We start from the raw sequence: 12,577 nt of genomic DNA on the forward strand, positions 1-12,577 counted from the left end.
ATCCTGGAGACCCAGGATCGAGTCCCATATCGGGCTTCCTGCAGGGAGCCTGCTTCTCCCTCTGCCTGTGTCTCTGCCTCTCTCTTTGCTCTCTCTGAATGAATAAATAAATCTTTAAAAAAAATGGGAAAAAGTGACTTTTCATTTGAGAAGCTTTGGCAGATATTACCTTAATGAAATGATCAAAGTGAACATCATCAGTAATGGGATAATTAACTTCATGTGCCACCTGATGGGATGCATTGGGAAGAGCAAAGCATTACTTTTGTCACATTCCTGCCAAAGAAGCATGACCTGAAACTAGTCCTGAGGAAGTATCAGACAAAAAAATTCAAAATGAGGGACATTCTGACCTAGAATATCAAGGACATTAGAAAGTCAGGAAAGTTAAAACAAGACAACTACAGACAATCATGATTCTGAACTTGATTGTGTTTGGCAAAACTCAGATGGGATCTAAAGATTAAAAAGTAGTAATGTATAAATGTTAATTTGATGATTCTGATCTTCTAATTAATTGCACAGTACACAATAGGACATACTAAAGTATTAAGGGATGGCAGAGCATCATGTCTGCAGCTCATTCTCAGAAGTGTAATTTTAAGAGGGGAAACTTGTACTGTACTTGTATCTTTTTGGTAAGTTTTGGGCTTTTTTTCCCCCAAAATTTAAAAGAAAACAATAGAAGGTGAGCTTGGAATGTCAGGATTGAAAAATGGATTTTGTATTCAATGCATTGGGAAACTTTAATCACTCTTGAACAGTGGAATATAAGGATGAAAGTGCTCTTGGAATATGAGTTTATCATCAATCTGTGGATAGATGGGAGCAAAGAGAGACAGAGGTGCTGGGGACATCAGTTGGGAGATAATTGCATGGGTGTTCATCTTTAGGAGCCTGAACTGAGAATGGTGGTTGTGGAGGGTGGAAATAAAGTGATGGATGTGAGGTTTATCCAAAGGTTATCTTTTGGGATTTGTTCACTCTTAAAATGAAAGTGACAGAAAGGAAATAGATGATACTTAGCACAAAAAGGCTCAAAATCTGGACCATAATAGTCAGTATTCTTGAACTTATTTGAAAATAATTGAATGAAACATTACTGCTTTAATATAAATGTTTATTCTGTAAGTACCACTACTAACTACATAAATTACTGAGAGTTTTTATACTTTTTATGCTTTGCTCTCCTGTATTTGTGTCCACAGGGACTATTTTATAGTGATGACTGAGTAAATAACCTAACTTTTTCATGTATATGTTAAGCTGAATTCTTTTAAAGATCAAAGTTTATAAAGAATGTATTTTGTACATTTTTTAAAGACCTTCCTCCTTTTTTTAATAATAAATTTATTTTTTATTGGTGTTCAATTTGCCAACATACAGAATAACACCCAGAGCTCATCCCATCAAGTGCCCCCCTCAGTGCCCGTCACCCATTCACCCTCACCCCTCGCCCTCCTCCCCTTCCACCACCCCTAGTTCGTTTCCCAGAGTTAGGAGTCTTTATGTTCTGTCTCCCTTTCTGATATTTCCTACCCATTTCTTGTCCCTTCCCTTCTATTCCCTTTCACTATTATTTATATTCCCCAAATGAATGAGAACATATGTTTGTCCTTCTCCGATTGACTCATTTCACTCAGCATAGTACCCTCCAGTTCCATCCATGTTGAAGCAAATGGTGGGTATTTGTCATTTCTAATGGCTGAGTAATATTCCATTGTATACAAAAACCACATCTTCTTTATCCACTCATCTTTCGATGGACACCGAGGCTCCTTCCACAGTTTGGCTACTGTGGACATTGCTGCTATAAACATCGGGGTGCAGGTGTCCCGGTGTTTCATTGCTTCTGTATCTTTGGGGTAAAGCCCCAACAGTGCAATTGCTGGGTCGTAGGGCAGGTCTATTTATAACTCTTTGAGGAACCTCCACACAGTTTTCCAGAGTGGCTGCACCAGTTCACATTCCCACCAACAGTGTAAGAGGGTTCCCTTTTCTCCACATCCTCTCCAACATTTGTGGTTTCCTGCCTTGTTAATTTTCCCCATTCTCACTGTTGTGAGGTGGTATCTCATTGTGGTTTTGATTTGTATTTCCCTGATGGCAAATGATGCAGAACATTTTCTCATGTGCATGTTGGCCATGTCTGTGTCTTCCTCTGTGAGATTTCTCTTCATGTCTTTTGCCCATTTCATGATTGGATTGTTTGTTTCTTTGGTGTTGAGTTTAATAAGTTCTTTATAGCTCTTGGAAACTAGCCCTTTATCTGATAGGTCATTTGCAAATATCTTCTCCCATTCTGTAGGTTGTCTTTTAGTTTTGTTGACTGTATCCTTTGCTGTGCGAAAGCTTCTTATCTTGATGAAGTCCCAGTAGTTCATTTTTGCTTTTGTTTCTTTTGCCTTCGTGGATGTATCTTGCAAGAAGTTACTGTGGCCGAGTTCAAAAAGAGTGTTGCCTGTGTTCTCCTCTAGGATTTTGATGGAATCTTGTCTCACATTTAGATCTTTCATCTATTTTGAGTTTATTTTTGTGTATGGTGAAAGAGAGTGGTCTAGTTTCATTCTTCTGCATGTGGATGTCCAATTTTCCCAGCACCATCTATTGAAGAGGCTGTCTTTCTTCCAGTGGATAATCTTTCCTCCTTTATCGAATATTAGTTGACCATAAAGTTGAGGGTCCACTTCTGGATTCTCTAAAAACCTTCCTCCTACATCAGATATAATATTTATAGAAAATTAAGATATAAATGAGCTAAAAGAAAATAACATTTTGATAGTATTACTAAAGATAAATCATTCTTGACTTCTCAGCATTCAAAAACATGGGAACTAAAAATCAAAGATTGATTAACTTGACCCAACATCCTAGCACCAAGTGGTGTGGTGAAGCAAGAATTGGAACCCAAATCTGTATGATTCTAAATCCACCACTTGTTCCATTTTGGTTATCTGCCTCAGTTATATAAGTATTTGCTAGGTATCTCCTGATTGGCTAGGAGGAGATGATTTTTTATTGCCACACAAACATGTATTTTAAAAGCTAGTGTGCCAGGCATTTGGAACTTGTCTCTCTTTTCCCATAAATACAGTGTTAGCAGTAATAAGAGTAGGTATTCAAACTGATCTATAAGAAAATGACACATAATGTAGCTGAACTTGCATCTAGAAAGAGAATTGTTGTATAGGACAACAAGCAAAAGGAGTACCTCGAAGAAAGTACGCTTCCTTTTTTTAATGGGTCAGGCATCAATACATACCTGTGTCCTCAGTATAATGTATCTTTGGAATCTTCCCACCTTCATCCCTGCAAAACTCCTCTCCTTTCAGAGCCCTTTACTCCAGGTTTCCATAAGCCCAGTGCTACTATGCTGCTTTAGTTTTCAGCTCTAAGTTTCTTCCCCCAGAGTGCTCTGTCCAGAGTTACCTCTTTTCTTCAGTGGCTTCCTAGATCTTCAACATACTGACTTCAGCTACTATTTAAAGAAGAAGTCTAATTAAACTTACTCACATTAATGAATAGTAGTAGTAGCATATAGTACAGTACAAAGAAGCTAGGATCTGGAATCAGGACCTATATATTAGCAGTCTGCTTAACCTTCACTAGTTATGTAACAATGGGTAATTTAGTTGATCTCAGTGATTTTGAGTCACCTCATTTATAAAATGGGAGTAATAACACTAGCTTATAATATAAGGGCTGTGGTGTCAAAGGAGATAATGTATAGCAAATGTAGGTTGTAGTATGTAAAAAATATATATACGAGGCATCACTGATAAATAAGTGATGGATTTAAAATTCTCATAATTATTTGCATTTTGAAATTTTTTTTTTAATTTTTTAAATTTTTATTTATTTATGATAGTCACAGAGAGAGAGAGAGGCAGAGACACAGGCAGAGGGAGAAGCAGGCTCCACGCACCGGGAGCCCGATGTGGGATTCGATCCTGGGTCCCCAGGATCGCGCCCTGGGCCAAAGGCAGGTGCCAAACCACTGCGCCACCCAGGGATCCCCGCATTTTGAAAATTTTTTGATCACACAAATTAAACTCTTAAATGGCAGAGTTCTAGGAATGACTTTAAAAATAAAGTCATGAAGAGAACGGGAAAATAGTTGCAGTAAGAGTCACTTAGGTAAGCAGGCCAACCTCACTTGGGTTTATATACTCAGAGTTGCCTACCTAAAGTTGATTCTGATTCTCTTATTTCCCATGATTCACCTGTCTCTAGTCAGTCAACCTCTCCTTCCCTGGCCTCTTCCTCTCCCCTCCCCTCCCCCACCTGCCATGGTAGGTAGTTAGGGATAGGAGGGCAAGGACTTTGGAGTGGTGTCTCAAGCTTTAATGCTCATAAGAATCATCTGGGGATCTTACTACACTGCAAGTTCTAATTCACATCATCTGGGATGGGACCTGAGATTCTTATTGTTTACAATAAGAATAACAAACTAGTAATGTCCAGGCCTTTAGTAGGAGTATTATGTGTTGAGTGGAGTTAAAACGTGGATGATGTTTTTCTGTATGTTTCATTTCTAAAAGTATACGTAACTTAAAGAATGGCTCAATTTGTCATTATAGCTACCTTTTAAATTTTCATATTAATTTCCTCCAATTAGTACAAACTGTTTGCTATCTTTGTAAAGCTTGAAACTCTACTAGTTATTCCAAGGTGATAATGAAGATAATCACTACTAGTGGAAAATGTAACTGATGGTGGTGTTTTTCCATTTTTAAAACTTTGTCAACTTCTCTTACTAATAATATGAAATTTAAAATAAAAATGACTACTGAATCTGCCCCAATTCACTTTTCCCCATATTACAGATTATGCATGTTAAAGTCGCTGGTATTGAATAGCCAATGTATTTTTGTATTTTAATAAGTTAGGAGTTTTGTCTTAGAACTGGCAGCTATCATATCTTGTTTATTTCTATCATATAAAAATTATTTAAATCTATACTATAGAACTTCAAGGAAATTAATATTGGATTTAATCAAGGCAGAAATACCAAGACACAAGGGGGCACTGTTTTACCATAATCTGATTGAATTTAACAGCTTTTTGTTTACTATGAATGTCCCACAATTCTGTGTTCTTTGTAGTTATCATGAAAGTTTAAACACTGTATGTTTCTCTAAAGCGGTAATTCTTAAACCAACCAAGCTTTCCGAGTTCACAAATCAAATGTGCTCTTAGCAAAATTCAGGAACTTTTCATCATATTTGGCATGCGTTTGGGAAGACTGGGTGATTTGAAGATTAGAGATTGTGTAACACATTTAGATATTAGTATTTAGGTCTGTGGTAAGGGGGAAATCACTGTAAAAACAATTCAGTTGCTTTGGAGAAATATAGTGCCTCTGTTCTGCAGAAAAGAGTTGGGATAAAGATTGAACTGTTAAAAGCTGCAGCTGCATTTGCCATCAAATACCAAGTTGGTGCTGATGAATGTTTTGTTTTTATTGTCATGGAAACTTGGAGCCAGAGAATGGATATTCTATTCATCTGGGAAAATAGTAGTTCCTTGCATAAAACATAAGGACCTTCCAAAGCAGTTCCTAAAATAGATATACGCTGAATATAATTCAAAAAAGTTGAGGAAGTAAATGTGTAATACATGTAATCATTCTGGATCACTTCTGTTCTCAGTACTAAGAATATAACTGTATATTCAATTATTAAGCTGTTCACTGCTAGAAAGTTGAATTCTAGTGAACATGGTATTTATTTAACATCAATGTTATAGTTACCCAACCCTTTAGGTGCTGTCTTTGTATTTCTTCCTTGATCTTAAGATATTTACTAAGAACTCTAAATTTATATCCTTAAACAATTGCTTCTGATCCCTGAAGTTTTATTTTCATCCATGCTACTTATCTGTTATAATCTTCCATTCAGAACATTTTAAGACATTCTGTATTGAGGGGAGGGGGAACTTTACCCAAAAGAAACTCAGTGAAACAGAGATAGTTGTATGGTCTGAAAAGAAAAAAAAAAAAAAAGAAAATGTGAAATTTTTTAAAATATGAAGATTTAAGTAAATCCTCATACATATTTTATAAAGTCATGAATGGGAAGAGACATTACAGGAATAAAAAATACAAAGGAATTTTGTTTCAGTTATAGCAAATGTGATACAGCAAAGTACAAATATGGAAATGATAGTAAAATATAAAGTGGCAATACAAGTTAAGGTAGAATTTCTAAGGTTTATGTTAAGAAAAAAAAAAGGGGGATATTGTGAGTTACTAAAGGTTACCCAGCCAAGTTATGTCTGAAAGGGAAACAAGACAAGTTTTTGTGACTTCATAAAAGATGAGAGAGATGAAGGGGTTAGAGTGGACCATTTTAGATAGGATAGAGAAGGCTTCTCTGACAAAGAACATTTGAGCAGAGACCTCTGAATGCTCTGGCATAAGAACTTTTAATGTAAGAGGCTAGCAAGCCTGGCAGTGTTCAGTGAGATTAAACTTGGAATGTTTAAAGAAAGTAATGAAATTACAAGTTTATGAACAAAGTTAAGGAAAAGAGTGTTCTAATAGACTTTTAAAGCAACACAATTAACTAGAGCATGACTAGTTTTCTCACATGGGACAGGTCCAGGATTAGAGCCTAAATCAAAGTTTAGGTTTCCAGGATAGAGGAATCTCTCAGAGGAAGAATAGGATTGTTTCAAAATAAAAATTATAAATGAGAGTTTTACTGCTATTTAACATTGGTTTTCAGAATATTTTAATGAAATCATTGGTTTTTATTGAATATACTCTGTAGGCAAGAAGTAACTCAGGAAAAAAAGTGTCAAATACTGTAAGTGTGATTTAGTTTATAGAGAAAATACTCAAGCAATGACCTTTAAGAGGTTATATTTTAGTAACAGCAATTTTCACAAATACTTTTAATATTACATGGTATCTAGAGGGTATATTATGTATCAATGTGTGTGTGTGTGTGCGCGCTTATCATGTCATATACTACAGGACCAGGAATTGAAGACTTACACAATAAAAATACCTGATACTGAATTTAGAGAACTACTCAAAGATACCAGAAGAAAGTAGAGGAGAAACAGCAAACTGTGGACATTGTATTCCATAACTGAAATGATGAGAAAGAACTGGAAAATTGCCAGCTTTTTTAACCTTTTAGAAATAACATGTGTAGTTAGTGCAGATATTCCTAGAGCAACTTGTTCCAAATTCAAATATGTTAGCAAACTTAGTGGAATTCAAAATATTTTAGAAATAAAACATCAGAGGTTACAGTAAGAAACCTCTTTACGATATCATAAAAACAAAAATGCTTTCACAAATTTTTTCTATTTTTCAAGAGTCTATCAAGCCCAATTTCTATTATAGTAAAGTTTAGCTGAGCAGGATGTATTTAATTTAGGAGACTCCAATGTATAAAGAGAGTAACAAATTTAGAATCTATTTTATTATTTATTTTCTACCATATACTTTCTTCCCAGCAGTTTAATAGTAGGGATATGAGATTATTTATTGGAGTCAAGTTTTGCTGTGTTCTAGCTTTCTGATCTATAAAAATGGGTTTGCTAGAGAAAGTCTAGAAGAATGCCCCCCCCCCTTTTTTTGTGGGGCAGAGCTGGTGGAAGAATTTCCAAGAGGTACAAAAAGTTGAGGAATTTTCATAGTAGTCCTGATTAAACCATTAGTTCTCAGGCATTGGACAATAGGTGGTGCAGAAAGAAAGGAAATAAACAAGGAATCCCACTATTCTCCATCTTGCTGCCAGACCACAGCAACAGAATTGGAACAGAATTACAACAGAATTCAACAATCTTACTGGGTTGAGGAGATAAATAACAGAATTCAGAGAAGCCATGGTGGGTCAAATTTGCAAGGCAAAAAGAAGGGAACATAGAGAAAGAATCTGAGATCTGCAGAGGAGTTTCTTCAAGTCTTTGGCTAAATACTGATCTGTACATGCTTGAAAGGAAACTTAATTTGAAACCAGGAATCACTTGAAAGGAAAATCCCGAACAATTCCTGAAACTCACACAAAGCTAGGAATAGTTCTCCTTCCAGCCAATGAAAGTGGAAAGATCTCATAATAAATGACATTGGATAGAGTCCTCAGAAGTGTATTGGATTGGTGAGGCTACTTTAGCTCTGGGCTGAAGGCTGTTCTGGACCTGCCTTAACAAAGCTTAAAGACAACTCTGGAAGAGGATCAGACTTGATTCCAAGTAACTTAACTGCTTATCAGAACAAAGTCCCAACATTCTTTAAAGGAATGCAACAAAATCTAGCACCCAAAAAATGTGAACTTCATAATGTCAAGTTACTAAACATGAAAAGAAGCAGGAAATTGTATTCTGTAACCAAGAGTAAAATTCATCAGTAGAAACAATAGAGCAGGAAATTACAGAGATGATGGAATTAGCAAACGAGAGTATTAAAATGGCCATTATACATCTACTCAGTAGCTTAGAAATGTAGAGGAAAGCATGAATATGGAAATTGGAATTACTAGAGATGAAAATATAATACCTAAAATGAAAAGTACATTGGATGGAATTAACAGATTATTCACCATAGAAGAAAAGATCAGTGAATTTGCAGACAAGGAAACAAACTATCCTAAATGAAGATTACAGGACATCTAGCTTCTACTTAGGGTGTGGAAAGCTGCAAAAAATGCTATTTCCACACTTGATCATGAGAAAAAAAGAAAAAGGCTGAAAGCTACAAAATTCTTTTTTGAATCCATCAGAAAACTGAAATTGCAAGGCAGTCATGTAACCTGAATTCCAAGGAGAAGTGAGACATATGAACTGTATTACCTATGGCAGACCATGGGAGAATAAGGTGTTATACCAGTCACAACCCAAGCAGGGAGAAAAATCACCTAAAATTTTAAAGTTGAACAGAAGGCCCGTTATAGACTAGGAGCATATCATTTTGAAATAGCTAAGGGAAGTTAACCAAAGAATAGTTCAAAAGGGATTTCACACTCACCTCAGGCTTTTCCCCTCAAACCCGTACTGAGTACTTACAAGGTTTTGGGGATAGAGCAGAAGACTAAAGAGAGTTCCTGTTGATGTTGCTGGCATGCAGGAACCCATTAGCTGTCATTGTGGGAATGGCAGTAAAGCATGCAAACATCCCTGGACTATGTAGATACTGAAAGACCTAAGCTTCTTTAGGAGAGGTAGCAAAGTCTCTTGTCCAAAGGACACAAGCTAGGATACATTGATTAGGGGAGAAGAGGAAACTTATCTTAGACCTAAGTTCTTACACTGATAGCAAGTACCCGTCTCCTGCCAGAGGGGCAAAAACTCCAACCCAAGGTCATCTTTGGATGTAGAGTTGAGTTTCACTCTTAAAGGGAGGAAGGGATGAGAGATAGGGAAGAAAACAGCAGTCTACCACTGGGGGAGGGCCAAAAGCATGGGGAGACACTCATTCTGGGACACAAGTTTATAGGGTCTATTGAAAGCTGAGAATGAAATAGTAACACTAATAAAAGTCCTGCTGCACCCCAGCCATATGCTAAGCACTAGCAGCCAGTTATTAGAGGGAGTTGAAGCTTCTGGTTAACTGAAGGTAACCACAGCAACAACAAAATCATACTCAGTTAGACTCCTGATCAGTTTTACTCATTTTTCCACACCAAAGGCTTTATATAAGAGGAGCCATGCTCATTTCCAGGCCTAAACAGTTTCTATTCTTCTACACACAGTAGTCTTACATTCAATCAAAATTATGAGATTTGTACATACACAAAGGGAAGAAAAAAAGGTCAAGAGACAAAATAATCAACAGAACAAGACTAAAAGGTGAATCACATTGGAACTATCAGACAAGGATTTTAAAATAACTCATGTTAACATATTAAAGGATCTAGTAGAAAAGGTGGACAAAATGCACAAATAAGTGGAAATTTTAGCAGATAATAGAAATAGTAAGTTTAATTGAAATGCTAGAATTAAAAGACATATTAGAGAATGAAGAATTCCTTTGGGATCATCAATAAACAACACAGATGCAGAAGAAATCAGTAAATTTGAGTATAGGTCCCTATAAACCCAACTGAAACCACAGAGTGATAAAAGAGTTACAGGATGATGTCATACAGTCTAATATGTGTGATTGAAGTCTCATGTGGAGGGAAAGAGAAAAGTTAATAGATCCAAGGTTTTAAAGGACTTTTTCAGATACATCCCCAGCAGACTTGAGGTACAGTAACTATTAAACAGAATTCATCAGGCAGAGGGAATGTGACACTAGACAGAAACTTGGATCTCTGTCAGGACTCAGCAAATATTTTCTGTAAAGGCCCAGAAGCTTTGTAGGTCAGATAATCTCTGTCACAGCTACTCAGCTGCACCATTGTAGCTCCAAAGCAGCCATAGACAATACACAAACAAATGAGTGTGGTTGTATTCTAATAAAACTTTATTTATAAAGACAGGAAGCAAGGCAGCTATGGTTCATGGGTCATAGTATGCCAACTGCTCATCTATAAAAAGAAATGATAGCTTCAGATATGGTAAAAATGAAAGTATAAAAGACATATTTCTTCATTTTTAAAAAAAGATTTTCATCTATTTGCGACAGTATGCAGGAGAGAGAGAGCATGAGTGGGGATGGATTTGGGGAGTGGGGAAGGACAGAGGGAGAGGGAGAAGCAGACTCTCTGCTGAGCTGGGAGCCCCATGTGGAACTCGATCCCAGAACCCTGAGATCATAACCTGACCTGAAGGTAGATGTTTAACCAGCTAAAGTCACCCAGGCATCCCCATGGTTCTTCCTTTTTAATCATACTATAAAATAATCAAATTTATAAGCAAAAATAGTAACAATGTATGTGGGGTACATAATGATATAAAAGTTAAAATGTGTGACATTAACCCAAATGATGGAGGGAGGATATTGGAAGTATACTGCTGAAAGATTCTCACACTATTACATAATTACTTAAAGGTAGATCCTATTAATTGAAGATAAATTTTGTAAGTTAGGGGAAACACTAATGAATAAAAGCCAGTTGAAAGACTAAATGGAATACTCAAACCAAAAGCAGGCTGAAAAAGAAATAAAGAACAGATGAGACAAATAGAAAACATCTAAAAAATGGTAGATCCAACCATATCAATAGTTGCATTAAATGTAAATAGTCAAAATGAAACACACATCAACAAGAGGTTGAAAAAAATAGCTTTTTACCTTTTATTCTCTATTTTCCAGTGCTGTTGCACTTACAGATTCTTATCTACATGAAAACATTTTTTATTTATTTTTTAAGTAGCCCCTACACCCAATGTGGGCCTCAAACTCAAAACCCTGAGATCAAAGGTCATGCATTCCACTGACTACACCTGCTAGGCACTCCAGATGAAAACATTTAAATAGTGAACATCACAACGTCTATTTACACACTGCTAAGACCTTCCTTTTTATCTAATAAAGATGATCTGCTCCTACTTCCCCCATAAGTTTTAGATAACAACCAAGCTATATTTAACTCGGTGGCTTAGAACAACCATCAGACCCAAAATAGCCTGTGGGGAAACAAGGAATCAGCAGGTTAAGGATTAATCCCAAATCTATCTATTTCATTCCCACTCTGTTACAAAATCTATAATTCTGGGGAAAATTTATTTTAGATTGTCCTTTTATACCTTCATTTCTCTCAAATCCCTTACCACCTTTCCAGATCATGCATGTTTTCTTTGGTAAATCTTTCTCTTTATTTGAATTGTGAACATGAACTTGTTTGTGATTAAATGTACAAGTAGTCCTAGAGATAGACCCATTCATTAATGCTAAGGGAAGAGCCATCAACCTTTAATGAAATGAACGGCATAAAGAATTCTAAAACCATTGAGAGTATCCAAAAGTTTGCTTAAATTATTTCCCTGGAATCTACTTTTTTTTCCCTCTACTTTAAGCCTTTTTCGTCAACCTCTGATAGTCCAGACACACATGCGTGGGTTTTCTGGCCAATATATTTCATTTAAAAGTAATAACTAATATCTAATTAGGCCTTACCTTGTGATTTTCATTTTTTCTAAGCATTTTAGGTGTCAATACATTTTATCCTTACAAAAAACCAAGGAGGTGAAACCGTTGAGGCAACTAAGGGACAGTGAGGTAAGGTAATAATCTTAGTAAGAAACAAAGTGGGGATTTAAACCCAGTTAGTCTAATTTTATTACAAATACTTTTCTTCTTTAATTTCTTCCTTCATTCCTCCCACAGATATTTTACACAGATATTCTATTATTTAAATTGATTTGTATAGCCATTTATAATGAGTTGGTATATAAAAAAATTATTTTGAGTTATGTCTGACTCAGAAATGAATTTTGGGCTATAACCCATTGACCACTTGAGACTAGCCTTTACCTATTTTCACACTGCACAGGCAGGATGACAGTGAGTTGCATGTGATACTGGAGGCCACACAATGAAAACTGTCTCATATTTTACGCTCAGAGTACCGATTATGTAGCAAGAATCTTACTTAAATTTTAGAACACACAGAGGGGATTTAAGACTCTCTTTTGGGCATTCTCCATCTGTTTCAACAAAATAGAATAATCTTTTAGT

The 12,577-nt window shown here is 36.1% G+C and overlaps 1 protein-coding gene across 10 annotated transcripts in view; it reads left to right on the forward strand.

The window, feature by feature from the left end:
• Positions 1–12,577, forward strand: part of TCF12 (transcription factor 12) — a 373,993-nt gene that overhangs the window by 234,367 nt on the left and 127,049 nt on the right. The window lies entirely within an intron of this gene.

The sequence above is a fragment of the Canis lupus genome, chromosome 32 (genome assembly GCF_048164855.1).
Source record: "Canis lupus baileyi chromosome 32, mCanLup2.hap1, whole genome shotgun sequence".
In the NCBI taxonomy this organism is placed as follows: domain Eukaryota; kingdom Metazoa; phylum Chordata; class Mammalia; order Carnivora; family Canidae; genus Canis; species Canis lupus.